This window comes from Solanum lycopersicum, chromosome 8 (assembly GCF_036512215.1).
Source record: "Solanum lycopersicum chromosome 8, SLM_r2.1".
NCBI lineage: Eukaryota > Viridiplantae > Streptophyta > Magnoliopsida > Solanales > Solanaceae > Solanum > Solanum lycopersicum.
The window spans coordinates 48,287,997-48,305,563 of NC_090807.1; positions in this window are offsets into that span (position 1 = coordinate 48,287,997).

Consider the following 17,567-nt stretch of genomic DNA (forward strand, 5'->3'; position numbering starts at 1 on the left):
CTCGGAAGAAGGAGCAGACAGAGTTGGAGGCTGCGAGGAGAGTCTCGTTGCTTGATGAGTAGGCCCGTCTATTAATGGCTAGAGAGTTGGCTGCAGGGGCATCTAGTTCCGGAATGGAGGCTGTTGAGAGGAGAACCTTTAAGGGTGCAAACACTGTTGTGGGCAAAACTGAGGGTGTCCCTACTAAGGGTGCGAGTTTTGGGAAACCGGACCCGCCTGCTTGTTGATATTCGGTGCTATGCGCCTCAGGTTTGCTTCACCTACCACCCTATATTTATATTTCTTATTCATTGGGGACAATTGCATATTTTTTTGGGGGGTGGGGTAAATGGAAAGTGAGAACTAGGGTGAAGTCTGAGTAGCCCAACTCAGTATCCTCTCTTGGTGGTTTTCTTGCCTATGTTCTTTTGCCCCAAGAGACTAATTACTTTACTATTGAATCGGCATGTTTCGTAACTTGTACAAAGTATGAAAGTGAAAAATGAAGCATGCTGGCTAAACTCTAATGATATCTCGTTCTAAGAAAGTGCTTGCATGAATAGGTATAACGAATTTTGAATGTTGTCTCTAATCATAACATAGAGATGCACCCACTGCATGATACTCACTCTAACAGTCAAAATAGCTGACCGGTAATTTGATAGCGTAATGAGGTGTCAAGAGAGTGTGAGGAGATTTGATTATTCCCCTGTTGATACTGTAACATTCTGGAAAATCATATATCTAATGAAAAACTAATATACCCTTAGGATAGCCTATTAGGGGTACATAGGCACCCAATGCCCAATATTGAGAAATATTAGGCATAGTATAGAAAAATTGGCTAAGGGATATTAGCCAATTTTCTATATACGAATAAGAAATATACTTTTTGGGTTGTCATACCCCAATCAAAGATTGATGTTCAATAAATGTACCTACAATGAAGACCCTAAGCTAAAAGAAAATCCATTATGAATAGTTTCATACAAAGTACTAGACATCCAAGTGTCAAGCCTATAACCATTCCACATGACCATTCAAAATGATCATGTAAATTAAGCAGTGCCTAAGGACATAGTGAGGGTCCTTGGGACAATAAGTAAAAATCCCCAAAGGAACCATAAACTAATAGTTAGTGACGAAAGTACAACCACCCCATGTGCAATCACATATGCAAGACATGTGAATAAGCACCAAAGGAGGGGACCACCCTAACCGAATACGGTTAGGGTAGTTAATGGGACAAAAACGTGCATAAGGGACCACTCCATGTGGGGCCTAACTTCCTAAGAAATTTTAGACTCTAACCTACTGCCCAAAATAGATAAATAACCTAGGACTAATTGAATTAGACCCATTAGTGCACCCGAAAACCTATGACCAAAATCGGGTTGACACTAACGTAGTACTAGTTAAAGAGACAACCTAGTTCTTAACCTAGTATGGTCTAAAAGGTTAGTTATGGCCCTAACAACTCAGTGATATTTTAGTAATTCCCATAGGTTACCTAATTAATTAATTTATAAAATTAATTAGTTAATTAATTTAAAAGGGCTAAAACCAAAAATAAAAAGGAAATTTTCAGATTTTTGTTTAGACAAGAAAAGGACAACCTAGTAACTAACCTAGGATGGTCCAAAGAGTTAGTAAGATCCTAATAACTAAGGTTACTTTATTAATTAACCTAGGCTAATTAATTAATTAATTTAGAAACTTAATTAATTAATTTAAAGGGGAAAAACCAAAATCACAAAACAATTTTCAGATTTCAGTTAAAACAAGAAAAAGACAATCTTGTACCTATCGTAGCATGGTTCAAAGGATTACTGCTGGTTATAACGACTTGAGAGTAATTTAGTAATTACCCTATGTAACATAATTAATTAAATTATCCATTTAATTAATTAAATTAAAGGGGTATAACCAAAATTCTTACACTAACCTAGTACAAGTCAAGAAACATCCTAGTATTTAACCTAGGATGGTAAAAAATGGTTATTTTTGGTTTCAATGACTTGAGGGTACTTTAGTACTTACCCTAGGTACCTAAATTAATTAAATTAAGGATTTAATTGATTAATATAAAGTCAAAATGTTGACTAAAATCATAGTCAACATCAATTTCCTAATTTGACTAAGTGTTATGTTCTCCTGTGTTTAGTCAGCTTAGGAGGGTTTTTTAGTAATTAGTTAATTAATTTATTTAATTAACTTATTAAACCCTAAGTTGAATAAGTCAAGGTCAGTTCCTAAACCTAAAAACCAAATTAAAACTCAAACAAATACACGACTAAATCAAGAAAACAAGCGTGAGAAAAATAGTGAACAAAACGCAAGAAAAAAAATTTCTTAGATGATTTTCAAGGTTTCTTTGAGGTTTCTTCAAGGTTCGTTAAAGGTGGTCTTCGTATATTAAGTTCTACTTAAGGTATGGGTTTTCTTTCATCAAAATCTTTATCTAATAGGCATTTCAAACGTTTCAAACTCATTAATTTCGAAACTAGGGTTGTTTCCCAATGATATTGTTGAACGTCCATCTCCCTAGTTTTATCCTTTTTTTCCGAATATTTAAGTATGTAGATGTAATATTGAACAAGTTGTTGGTATGTGGTTCTAACTGATTTTATAAGTTCTTGATTTATGAATGATTAATGAGGTCTATAGATTGGATTCAGATGATTGAGTGACTTGTTACAGAGATTAAGGAATCACATAATGCTTAGTTTTGTGTTCGAGAAAGATGAAGTTCTTATGAGTTGTTTATGAAGTTGTGTATACTTTTATAGGCTGTTCATTCAATGATAAATTATAATTTAATCGAATGTAAAATGGTTGGCGTACAATAAATGAAGTTTAAATGACTACCATATGTGAAAGTTTGGTTTATGCCAATAAATTGGCTAGAAAAACTATGTCCAAAATATTATCTCCCAAAATGTGTAAAGTTATACTAGTAAAGTGATACCAATTTCTACATCAATGAACTCATAACATAGGGTATGCCAATCAATGGGACAGGTCCCAACATACCTTATCCACATGTACTTGTGAAAGTAATTGCATTGAATAAATAGTTATAACTTTCAAGAATCAAAGCTAGTTCATGAATCTACAATGCCAAAATAACTTCATAGCTTGGCCAAACCAAGCATTGAATTTTCATTGTAAGTAAATCAAAGATTAAAAGTTCAATTGTAATGAAATTTTGGCTTATGCCAATAAATTTGTCTACAACATTATTTTCAAAATATAACAATTGGCTTATGATTCCATGAGATTATACTAGATTGAATTGCCTGCCTTATGCCAATAAAATGGCTAACAATAAATCTTCTAAAAGTGATGAATGAAATTGGCTATAATGTTATCTATGAATAATTGAAAGATTACCTAATGGCTAAGGTATACCAAACTAAACATGAATGAGTGTAACTTTGGCTTGTGCCAATAAATTGGCTATGAAGTCAGTTTTCAAATTTTCTAGGCCAATACTAATTTTGTGCCAATCATATATAACCAAAGTATTGAAATGACAATTTAAGAACATCTAAGTTAATTCAATGAATCCATATCCAAAGGCATGCCAAACATTGGGACAAGTCCCAACATGCCCTAACCAAATGAACTATGAACATATGTAATTCATTGAGTGAAGTTCTTATCGTCCATAAACGATGATATGAAGCTATCAAACGAAAGTAAGCAAGAAACATGAGTAATAACGTAACTAAAGATGTCTAAGTTCAGAATGTGACCAGAATGAGGTGTTAAAATAAGTGAGACAAGCCTCACTTACACCTAAGCTACTATATTAAAAGTACTCATGAATGAAGGTGTTAGAATGTGTGAGAAAAGTCTCATTAACACAAAAGATTTCATGTAAGAACAATTCACATTTCATCAATGTAAAGAAAAGGATGACAAGTCATTAATAGTGTAAGTAAATGTTACCAAAACGTACTCACCTATGAGAGTGTAAAGCAAATGAAGAGACCAATCTCTATGTACACTCTAATGAAAGTATTGAGATTGATGTATACTTAATACTAATTATGAGATGAGAAATCATCTATTGAGCTATGATGTCCTTATAATAGAAGCCAACTTCCATGACGTATGAGTTTAATGAAATGGGACTATATACTGAGCACCCATAGACTAGCTATGAACGGCGATGCCTTCTTTCGGGAAGGGAAGAGGTTCACATAACTCTCATGAGATAAGACTATCTATCATGCCGGGTGTGGGTCTCCTTATATCTAGTCTTCGAACCTATACTGCCAAAATATAGGGATCTATCGGGGTTTAATTCCCATGTATGCTAGCATGTTTTGAATGACTTTGCCCGGTGATTCCACTTCTTTTCAGTGTGGGGTAGACACTGGATTTCATGATGCTCACATAATCTATGTCGGTTAAGGTTGGAGTTCCTCAATGTATTAAAGATAATGAAATGAATGATACTCAAGGTGTTTGAGGAAGACAATCAGGAGGTGAAATGAGATTCAAGTTATGACATTAGGTCATTCTTGATCATTGCACTTCATGATCCCGATGAGAGTCTTAAACTTCATCCTAGGTGTAGATGGTGTTTACATCAGCCTACAAATGAATTAAATGAATAATGTGAAGTATGAATTAACGAATGAAGAAGACTCTGTGTTTGCTAAAGAAGGCCATCAAGTTTAGGTCCCATATGTTGGGCCCTCACTTGATATGTCTTATGCTACATCAACGATTCAAAAGTCTCATGTATATGAAATTTATAATACATAAAAAATGAAATTAATGAAATCAATGGAATGATTAATCGAGAATTGCTTAGGGAAGGTAATGAATATATAGTGTAAAGAATGACTCACTATAAGGTAGGGAAATCATTCCTTAGTCCTTAGATTACTTACATCCATTCATTATAAGTATGGGACTAGAATGAATCATTGAACTTGTAAGTAAAACATAGGACCAAACGAGTTATTGAACTACAGAACAAGAAGGAGAAAAAGACTGAAATAATAATCTAAGTCTACAAAAGGAGCTCTCGGCCTAAAAGGATCAAAATCTCAAATCTTCGCCCGGCTTGTTCTAAAATTATGTTGATACTAATATATTGTAATCATATAGAAAATGATTTGTGTGCTTTGAATGCATTAAAATACATCATATTCATACCATAATTCACAACCAATGAATTAAGAAAGTCAAGTGACTAGACTTTCGAGAAACAATATGTCGTTTAGGAAGAACATTCATTGATCATGCATAGCTTTATGTGTATGTGTGCCTACACCCATACTTAGCACAAGTGGTGTACTAACACCCTACTATTTACTATTTTTATAGGTGTAGGTTAGAGGAAAGGTTGACGACACATCCAACGGTTTGGACTTCAGCATTTCTCCAAACCATTTGGTTGGTCCTCATGATTTTGAGGACGCTATAGATTTAGTCTAGCCTTAGTTTTAGATATAGCTAGTGGATGTTTTCCCTCGCATTTATTTCGCACCTTCATTTCGTAGCTTTGTAATAAGGCCATGTTTGGCAAACTATTTATGATATATTCATCTTAAGTTTTGAATTGATTCTTTATGTTATATTGTTGTTCACTTATGTTGAGATTAGAATATGATTTATCTAGTTAATCATTATATGAAGTCTATGTATACTTCATACATATAAAATATTTAATTTTTTTTGCAAATTTAACTAGATGAATCTGATGAATAAAAAATGAGGCTTGTTTGCGACCTCTGAGTGGTCAACGACGCCGGTTGCGATCCGAATTTCAGAATTCATGTCAGGACAGTTACCTAGCCAGAACTTTCCCACTTTGTCCTGCAAAAAGAATCTGTGTTAGACATTTAGGAAAAAATCATAGGCCCTTCTTTAAATTATCAAACATCTAGCCTAAAGTGAAGTGAGCTTAATGAAATTGTTACCCCTTTTTGATCCAAACAATGGAACCTATAATAGAACCTTTTTTTTCTTCACCAACTCAACTCACCTTGGTATAATGTGTTGGCCCTGGTCCCTCCTTGGACATGTTCACCTCAACTTAGGCCAAAATCATAAGTTGAGGTGGCTAATGCAGAAAATGACCTCATCTTGGACCTAACCCAACCTTGGGTACTGTGTACATCGACTTAGGGAAAAGCCATAAGTTGAGGGTGGCTATTATGAGTGATGACCCCAAAAGTGGGTATGAAAAAGAGTAATGTGGAAAATAAAAGGGACAGTGAACAAGAGAAGTGACTCAATAAAAATTGTCAATTGGATACACAAAAAAACAGAAAAAGATGTTGAACAAAAAAAGTAAGAGTCACTTCCACAAAAGAGAAAGAAAGGAGAAAATAAGGCAAAGATGACAAGAAATGTGGGGCATAATAGATAATGAAAGAGGTAGGACGTTTAGCCATAATTTCAAGGAGGGCAACAAGTCACTAAAATATACCCATATGTACACCATACCTTACCCTGAGCGTATGTTAAAAGCCAAGAAAGTCCTATCGTGATCCTAAGAGTCTAATATGGTGAACTTAAGCTATGAAAATAAGGGCAAGCCTATGGCGACAACTACCAACTAGGTGTGAATTTGTTTTGAGCATGAGTGTTGAACAATGCTCCTTTTACTCAAAGTTAAAATCACTATGTGAAAAAAGAGGATATCGTTTGAAGTGAAGGTACAAGTTGCAATATCAGAAATTTGGTACCTTGGCAATAGACAAAAACGTAGAGGTGTCAGTGCATGGTGAGTCTGTTTCATGGTCTGTTCCACATGAATAATCCTATAAAGCGTAAGAGAAGAAACATCCACCAAAGTTGGGATTGATAACATGTGATTGCACAAGCCACAAGAGTATACTTGTGTACAAAGTGTTGTGTCATAGTGCGTCACTTTAGAACAAACAACGAATTTAAGTTGAGGGTGTTGATGTACCTTGGTTTCACAGTACTTTCAATGCTTTTTCCTCAAGATTGGTGTGTGTCTAGAGACTTTTTTTAGTAATTTTAATATGTTTTTGTCCTTGCTTTGCAGGAAAGTTGTTCATAACTAAAATGCAGAAGGCTATGAAGAATAAGTGCAGAAGTGACCCATGAGGCCATAGACCCGTCGTCTCATCGACTGATCGTAGGTCGTGATGTCGATTGGAGGTTCAGGCATATGGAAGCAACTCAGGGAATTCTAACTAAGTGTGTGGCTATGGAAGGATCAACGTCTGTCGGCTAATCAACGAATCATCCTTGAAAAACATGGATTTGATCATAGAATGTCCCAATATCCATTGTTTAAGAAATCTAAAACTATGGAAAGGCGAGAAGCATTGACGGACCGTAGGTGAATCTATGGACTATGTTGTTTGTACATCGATTGGATCAGAGAAGATGCAAAGTGAAGGCTGAAAAAAGATGCTAAGTATGGACCGTCGGAGGCAGTTGACGGTCCGTTATTTCATCGTCGGACCGTCTGTTATGGTCTTCGATTAAAGTCGTGTTTTGGATAAAAATTTCCTTATTTTAACTCCTTTTAATTAAGGAATCCTTTTTTAATTACAAATAGGGTGAAAAACCTTGTTTTGGGGTTGGATTCTTTTACTAGTTTCAAACTTATGTTCTTGGAGATTTGTTTTCGCAACTTGAGCATTAGATGATTGTGTGATTTAAGGTTTAATTTCTGGATTTTCTTCGAATTTGTTAAAGTAAGTTCATGATTGATTATTTATCAATTATGAATTGTGTTCATATAAGAATAGGTAACTAAATTCACAACTAGGGTTGTGGGAACCATGGGTGATTAACAACATAAACCTAGCTAAATAACAATTCGAAAATAGGTTATTGCATGCATCGATAATTCTTTCGTTTAGAAGTCTTTTTAACAACTATACGCATTATAATTCACCTTATTTTACTACTTGCTGGACCAAAGGGTTAGTTAATAGGAAAACAATTATCGACATAAATATTTAGTTGATACTATCTAATAGGCATGTTTTTATTGGTGCGAAGTAATAACTAATTCATACATCGAATATGATGCTTAATAGGAAGTAAAGGTAAAGGTGATACGCTCAAACATACTTCTCAAATGAGAAGTAAAAATGCAGTCGTATCACGTAAAGAACCCAAGTAATGAGCCTGGAATCGTTCCCACGACGGAAATAGTTCAGACTTAACTTCAATCTATTATTACTATTATTTAGTCAATCATTTCCTTGGAAAACAAAGACAATAAAAGGATTTTTTTTACTTCTAAATGAATGATAATAACTAGTTATATTAAAGGAGACAACTAACAACCTCAAATGTTGGAGTTTAGTCAATTAATGAAAGTAACTAGGGTTTACATATTCCCCACAGGTTTCTAACTTGATAATTCTCACTATAACAATTCTTTCCTAGTATCTTGCATGCAAAAGTTATAAGTTATGTATTTCTAAATTCTTGGTCCGGTATTTAAAAAATTTCACTCCGCACCTTGGTCCGGCTACGTGTGTTGCTATACTAACCCTTACCTTTACCTCATATTAAGCATTATATTCGATATTTGACTAAGTTATTACCTCGTACCAATCAATACTAGCCTATTAGATAGTATACACTAAATTTATGTTGATAATTCTTTTCCTATTATCTACCTCCTTGGTCCGGCAAGTAGCATTAAGGCGAGTTCTAATGTTGGCCGTCCGTTAAAAAGACTTCTACGCGAAAGAATTATCAATACATGCAAGACACTATTTTAGAATTGTTATTTCAGTTAGGTTTTACCTCATTATTCGCCTATGGTTCCCACAACCCTAGTTATGGAGTTTAGTTACCCATAGTAATAATCACAATATTTAAATATGTACTATAAGAATTCATGCACTTACTTCAATGAGAAAGAATAAAATCCAGAAGTTCACTTGATTAATCAACAAAATCACCAACAATCAATTACTGAAACTAATTGAAGACTAAAGATTCTCCAGAAGTATAATAATAATCACCAAGTCTAATCCACAAAAGAAGCTAAAATTAATCAAGAGTGTAACCCCAAAAACGAGGTTTTTGAACTATTTATAAAAAACAAAAAACCTAATCAAAGAATAAATCTATTTGCTAAAAATCTGTCAAAATGCGGTTGGGTCGACGGACCTCGCAATGGGTCGTCGTGATCACGACGGGTTGCATGGAATCTGTCGTCCCATACTTTGCAAATTCTTCTGCTGCTCTCTTCATTATCCTTGACGGCAAGTATGACGAATCGTCACAGGCCCAACAGTCCATCATGGGCCTCCGTTCCATAACACTAGAACTCTTGGAATTGGGGTACTGGGACTACTTCTCTGATCTTCATGATGAACCAGCAGGACGAACCATCATGGCTACAACGGTCCGTCACGCACTCCGTAACCCCACACTTGGTCAGACTTCCCCATCTTTCTTCAGTAGCTTCACTACGATGCCATTTACGGACCGTCACGGGCACGACATACCGTCACAAGCTCCGTTGGTGGTACTTTTCTGCATTTCTTGCTCAAAAAACTCCGCGTTCATCTTTTAGACGGATTTCCTGCAAATAAAAATAAACTTACTTAAAAATGAATACAAAAAAGCTTTTGGACACACACTAAACTTAAGGAAAAAACATTAAAAATACCGTCAAACCACGACATATCAAAGGGTTAGTAAACACACATAGCCAGACTAAGATACGGGGTGAAATTCTCTAAATGCCTTACCAAGGATTTAGAGATACATAACTTATCACTTTGAATGAAAAACACTAGGAAATAATTGTTATAGCTAGGATTATGGCGTTATGAACCCAAAGGGAACACTTACACCCTAGTTTCTCTCACAATTTGATAAACACCAATAATTCACTCTTGCTACTTGTTTGATTTCACATCATTAAATCACTTTTGTTTCACAAAACCCCCCTTTACTAACTAGTTTTTGAAAAGGACTTGACTAAATCTAGGTAATTGTACAGTAAAGTTATGTCTAAATCATTTTCCTTGTGAGATTGACCCTAACCTGATAGTTTGGTTCGTTACTTGATACGGCTGCTTATTACTTCTTTAGCGAAGTGTAATTTGAGCGTAGCAGTATCTCTAAATCCTTTGTTCAACATTTAGAGAATTTCACTCCGGATCTTGATTCGGCTACGTGTGTTTAAGTTACTAACTCTTACCTTTACTTTATATTAAGCATCGTATTATATGTTTGGCTTAGTTATTACTTTGAACAAATCGAGACTAGCTTATTAGATAGTATCCTACTAAATCTATGTTGATAATTTTTTTTCTATTAACTACCCTCTTGGTTCAGCAAGTACCACTAAGGTGAGTTCTAATGCATGTAGTCATTAAAAAGACTTCTAAGCGAAAGAATTTTTAATGCATGGAATTCGTTATTTGAGAAATGTTATGAAGCTAGGTTTACTTTGTTAATAAACCATGGTTCCCACAACCCTAGTTGTGGATTTAGTTACCCATGCATAGAAGAACACAATTCATGGTTGATAAACAATAAGTCATGAACTTACTTTGACGAATTCAAAGAAAATCTAGAAATTCAACTTGAAATCATAAAATTCACTTGAAAACAAAATCCAAAAATTTGAATTAATGCCCAAGTTGCACACATAAATCTCCAAGAATAAAACTAAGAAACTAGTAATAGAATCCAAACCAAAAATGAGGTTTTACACCCTATATATAAAAACAGTATCCAAAAATTAAAGGAATTCAAATAAGGAAAGTTATCAAAAAAATGCGACTTCAATCGATGACCCCCCAAAATGATGGACCGTCGACTGCCTCTGTAAGTCCATACTTATCATAAATTCTCAGCATTCATCTTGCATCTTCTCTGATCCAATCAATGGACCAACAACACGGTCCATTGATTCACCTACGCTCCGTCTATGTTTCTCGTCGTTCCATACTTTGGTTTTCTTCAACATCAGATACTGGGGATGTTTCCGATCTGATCGATGATTCAACATCCCCACACTTGGTTAGATTTCCCTGAGTTGCTTTCGGATGCATGAACCTACAATCGACGATCACCATCACTTTTTATTTTATTTTCCACGTTATTATTTTCAAACATAGTTTTCGGGTGATCACTCATAATAACCACCCTTAACTTATGAATTTTCCATGAGTCGAGGTACACATTAACCAATGTTGTGTCAGGGCCAGGACGAGGTTAGTCTCTGCGTTAGACACCCTCAACTTATGATTTTGTCCTAAGTTGAGGTGCACATGTCCAAGGAGGGAGCAAAGCCAACACATTATACCCAGGCAAGGTGAGTTGGTGAAGAAAAGAATGTTCTATTTTAGGCTCAACATATTTGGATCAAACAGAGATAAAAATTTCCTTTGCTCCACTATAATTTAGGCTATATGTTTGCTAATTTGAACAAGGGTCTATGATCTTGTTCTAATTGTCTGACACATGTTCCTTTTGCAGGACCAACCGAGCAAGTTCTTGCTAGGTATGAATAGTGGAACAACAAAATTTTCTCAGACTCTATAGACACCTCGTTACCCTATCAGATTATCAGGCACCTAATTTGACTCTCAGATTAAGGGTCATGCAGTGATCTATATGTCATGATTAGAAACAACATGTTAAATATTCATTATACTTATTCATACAAGCATTTCTTATAATGTGGTATCATTCATGTTTAACTATCATGTTTCATATTTAACTTTCATAGTTTGTACAAGTTACGACACACGCTTGTTCAACAATAAAGTAATAAGTCCTTTAAGGTAAAAAAAACACAAGCAAGAAAACCAACAAGAGAGGATTGTAAGTTGGGTTACTCAAACTTCAATCTAACACTAACTTTCCATTTACCCCACCCCTAACAAGAAGAAATGCAATTGTCCCTAATGCAAAAGAAATATAAAGACAAATTGATAGGTGAAGAAAACCTAAGATACATAGCACCGATGATCAACAAGCTGGCGGGTCCAGTTTCCAAATCCCGCACCCTCAGTAGGGATTCCCTTAGTAGTGCCCACAACATTATCCGCACCCTCAGTGGTGCTCCTCTCATAAACCTCCAATCTGGTGCTAGATGCCTCAACAACCAATTCTCAAGTCCTTATCTGATGGGTCTCCTCATCATCCAAAAAGGATCTCCTTCCAGCATCAAGACCTAGCCACTCCTTCTTCCTAGAACGAGCTTCATCTCCCTCAAAGTTGCGGCTGGAACGGTGCCGCTTGTTGCGCTCACAAGGCTAACGTGGCGGTGTAGTAGGTGTAGTGAATAGTGTATCAAGCACTATGTCCTCCGGTGTCTCGACTGGTGTAGTCTCGGGCTTGGGTCCCCTCATCACAAGTATGCTGTCCATATCTGCCCGTAGATAAGACAAAACCTCCTTAAGAATAGTCTGATCAATCTTGGGGGCTGGGCGTGCTAAGACTCGCAGCTAGAAGGCATCTAAGCACTGTTGAAATTCTTGAATATTTCGCTCCATTTGCTGAGCCACCTTTTCCTCACTCTGGTCATCAGCCTCAGCAATGCATTCTGCATCCAAGGATGGATATGATGCAGCAATGTGTCCATCTGGTCCTCGAGCTTCTAGACCCAGCAATCGGGACAAGTTTTACTTATGGTGGAGTACACTGGATGGAACTAGGTGCCCTACTAGTGCTAGGGGCATACTCGGCCGGGGTGGTATTAGTCGGCTCTGAAGTGGAAGGATCAACCCCTTGGACTAACTCTACTGTATCTGCTAAGTTCTCACTTAGCGGCTGCAAATCAACTCTGGGTCAACGCCGTGGTTCCACCATATTGACCTCATCCCTGTTGAGACCAATATCCACTTTTCCGGTCGGAGTACGGATAATATCACAGTGCCAAATGGGCATTTAAGCATCCTTACAAAACCAAAAATCATACAAGTGAATGGGTAAGTGGTAAATGTCTTAAAATCCCTCTCATGTATAATGGAGATCAACAACTTTGCGAAGTCGATCTCAAACCTGGTGACCAGTGCTGTAACCATAATCACTCTTTCCCAAATAAGGATGTTATCTGCTGCCATCGGGGATAGGCGGTGATTGACTAAGAGACAGAAGAACTTGACTGCAAAGGTGAGGTTGGCCTTCTTGATAAGGACTCTAGGGTGTAACACCCAGTCTATACCCTTACCATCAACAGACAGATGGTGTGCAAGCCACCTCTTGGTGGACTATCTCTGCTTCTTGGTCCTCTAAAATTGGTCACTCTTGACCAAACCCCACCTATAATAGAACTCTAGAGTAATGGGATCCCACATAGTATTAGTAGGAGTGCCGTACAAAAAGCGAGGAAAGGTGATGGGAGAAATGTCCACCCGGAAGCCTCTAACCAACACCGATGTGAGTGGGTCGTGTCTGGCAGGTTTTGACCGACTACCCAAAGCACATCTGAGAGTCGTCACGTATGATACGTAGAACTGTTGCACAATCTCCTCACTAAATTTCCCAAAACTCCTCGCCATCCACTCGAGCCTGTGGTGGGTAAACAAGCCATGCACATTAGGGACTGTGTGCAAGCTTCCTGTAAGAACTTTTCGCTCGACTGTCACCAACCGAGTCATAACCCCTTTATCATTTAGCACCTTCACATCCCTGTAGACCTGATATTGGCCATCTACGTACCACTGGTTTGGCTTATCATAAAGCAGTGCAATGATCTCATGCTGGGGTGTCGGAGTAGACTCTGAACTCTCGGCCTCATCATACGACGCAAGGTGGGTAGGCACCCTTGGTGAGTGGCTCCAAATGGCTGGAACTAGAGGCAGTGGCCTCATTCGACCTTGTAAGTGGGCCGATGCTTAACCTGAATCCTCTTCGGATCCATACACTCCCTCAGAACCCGAGGCACACCCAAACGGTATGCCAACCAGTGTGCGCTCCTCATCAGGCTGGGAGGCAGTGACTACAGTGACGCCACCATCTTGGGTGCCCTGAGTGTCTCTAGCAGCTGGTGTCGGGGTCTGAATGCCCGGGGCAACGTGTTCAGGGATCCCTCTCATTGTCGGATGCACTAATCAGCCGACGGTATGGTGCCACAGACTTGGATCTTCCCTGGGATTAGACGATGTCGGTTTTGGGGTCCATATTTACCCGGAAAACACTTTTTTAGGCTTATACCAATAATTCCATAAAGGCAAAACAATCAAAACAAATATCTGAAACACACAACAAAGTCGTGTAAAAAATTGTAGTACTAGTTGACGGGAATTATCGACGGTCAATGATAAAATGACGTTCCGTCGATAGTGTCCGTTGGTGGAAACCTAGAAATTTTTTTAGACTTTATTCAACAAAATTTGCAGTTGGAAACAAAAACGTGCATAACGGCCCGTCGGTCAATCAACGAATCGTAATCCACTTCCGTCATCTTACACTTAGAATAATTCTTAATATCTCACAAATCAAAGTTTCAAATGGAAATGATGGATGTGTAGAATGGTCCGTTGATCAATCGACGGATTATAGTCCACTTTAATCATTTTAAAGTTAAACAATTTCTAAGTTTAGCCATTGATACACCCCATAAATGGTCCATAGACGGGGTATCGTGCTATTGGTCAGAGACATACCATAGGACATGATTTTAAACACACATTTTGGCAACTTTCAGCAAATCACCAGTTCACCTAACATATAATAACAAGTATAAAACAAATTCTACATCCTTAGGATTTTGATTATGCAATTTTCGATCACAGAGGCCACGAGACTTATCAAACACTAAGTAAGAAAAAACATATTTACACAGATTCCACCCCAACCCGTTCACTTTCTATCATTCTAAGGGACATTATATCCATAATTTAACAATTTTACATGCAATTTCTGTCAAGACCCACATACTAATTTGGCGTTTCCAACAACAAATGAACGAGAATTCATTGAGCCAAGTTAATTGAAATATGTAAAATCAGTAGTGGAGTGATCTTCTAAAGTAAGAAAAAACATATTTACACAGATTCCACCCCAACCCGTTCACTTTCTATCATTCTAAGGGACATTATATCTATAATTTAACAATTTTACATGCAATTTCTGTCAAGACCCACATACTAATTTGGCGTTTCCAACAACAAATGAACGAGAATTCATTGAGCCAAGTTAATTGAAATATGTGAAATCAGTAGTGGAGTGATCTTCTCAACAATAAACCTACATGTCTACCTTCGAACACTTACAAGAGAAAACAAGGGAGATGGAGAAGAATCTGGGGGGAGGGGGAGGGGTTAGGGAATTGGGATTTCTGGGAGTGTGGGAGTTGTGGGGATTTTTAATAAAATGGAAGGAGAGATATTGGGAGTTATTGGAAAAGAAAAGGAATAGGGGGAGGGAAACAGTTCGGAGGGAATTTTAAAAGATATTTGGGAGGTAACTTATTATTTTTATTTTAATATAGCCGATTGGTTGGTTCGGGTCACTGGTTTTTGTGAACTAACGATACCACATTGACGGTCCGTAAGTTAGTCGACAGACCATCGGCTGGACCATCGATTGCATAAAGACTTAGCCAAAATTTTAAGACATACCAGGGATATATGGACCCTATCGATGGTCCGTCAATTAAATAACGACCTGTCCATTGATCCGTAGATCTGTGCACCAGACCAATTTCTGTATAATTCTTGGGTTTGGTCGCTGCACATTTAACACCCATTAAGCTATTATTTTTGTGGTTTTTTTGGACACTGTTTAAACACACACCCTAAACTACTCTCTAGACAACACACTAAAAAAATAACACACGAAGGTGAGTAAAAGAAAAACGAAACAAGAGAATGCAAAAATTTCTACAAAGAAAAGAAAAGAAAAGAAAAGAAAAAACCTATTGTTGGATAGAGGATACACATTCGGTTGCCTCTTAAAAAGCGCTTGATCTAACATCGCGGCACAACGCATGATCCTCGATTACTCATACTTCATCAAGGCGATATGTTTCAACTAATTCATGGACACTATCCGCATGCCCTAGATAGATCTTAATTCTTTGCCCATTGACCACGAACCTTGCACCCTCTTTGTTCTCCAACTGAACTGCTCCAAGTGGGGATACTTTATTGATCAGGAATGGCCAAGTCCACTTGAACTTGAGTTTTCCCAGAAACAAGCATAACCTAGAGTTGAATAGAATCACCAAGTCCCCAACCGCAATTTGTCGCTTCTCATACTTTTTGCCATGGTACTTATTTATCTTCTCTTTCTAGATGGTTGAAGTGTAATATGCTTTTAGGAGAAATTCATCAAGCTCATTCAGCCCGTTAAGTATTTGTTCCATTGCTTCATTCCAATCCATCTTCAGTTTTTTTATCGCCCACAAGGCCTTGTGCTCTAACTCAACTAGCAAGTGACAATCGTTCCCGTATACAAGTTGTACAGAGACATATGTATGTGGGTCTTGTCTATAGTCAGGTAGGCCCAAAGAGCACAATCAAGCCTCCTTGACCGATCCGTTCTATTTGTATTCACCGTTTTCAACATGATCTGCTTGATTTCTCTGTTGGATACCTCAACTTTCTCACCAGTCTGTTGATGGTATGGTGTGGCTACACTGTGTCAAACCTCATATTTCTGTAATATCCCTTTGAACAACTTGTTGCAAAAGTGTGATCCCCCATCACTAATAATGGCTCTAGGTGTGCCAAATCCGGAGAAGATGTTCCTTTTTCAAGAACGCGGTGATACTCTTTCCTTCATTGTTGGAAAGTGCTATGACTTCCACCCATTTTGACAGATAATACACTGCCACAAGAATATATTTCATCCAATGAAAACTCAAAAATGGTCCCATAAAATAAATGTTCCATACATCAAACAACTCAATCACTATAATGGGATTTAAAGGGAGCTCTTGCCTCTTCGAAATTACTCCATATCTTTGGAACCTATCATATGACTTGGAGAACTCATGAGCATCTTGTGGAATGGTTGGAAAATAGTACCCACACTGCAAAATTTTATGGGAAGTTCAGATACCACTATGATGCCCCCTAGCAGGCAAGGAGTGGCATGCCTCCAAAAAACATAGCATCTGAACTTCTGGCACGAAGCGACGAATAAGCCCATAAACACAACATTGGTATAAGTAAGGTTCATCCCAAAAGAACTTTTTCACACCATGCTGAACTTCTTCCTCTAATGTAATAACATGTAGCCAAATAATTTGCAAAATCGGCAAACTATGAAATCAAATCATGGGAAGCGGCCAATACATGCTCATCAGGGAAGGTATCATCAATTTCAGCCTTTTCACTTAACTCTCTCATAGATTTATCCTCCAATCTGGACAAGTGATCGACAACTTGATTTTCTGTCCCTTTTCGATCTTTCACCTCAAAATCAAACTCTTGCATTAGTAGCACCCATCTAATCAACCTCGGTTTTGCATCCTTCTTTCCTATCAAGTACCTCAATGCGGAGTGGTTAGTATGTACTATGACTCTCGTGCCAAGAAAATAGGAACAAAATTTTTTGAAAGCAAATACCACCGCTTGTAGCTCTGGATCAGTAACACTGTAGTTCTTTTGTGCTTCTTTTAGGGCTTTACTTGCATAATAGAT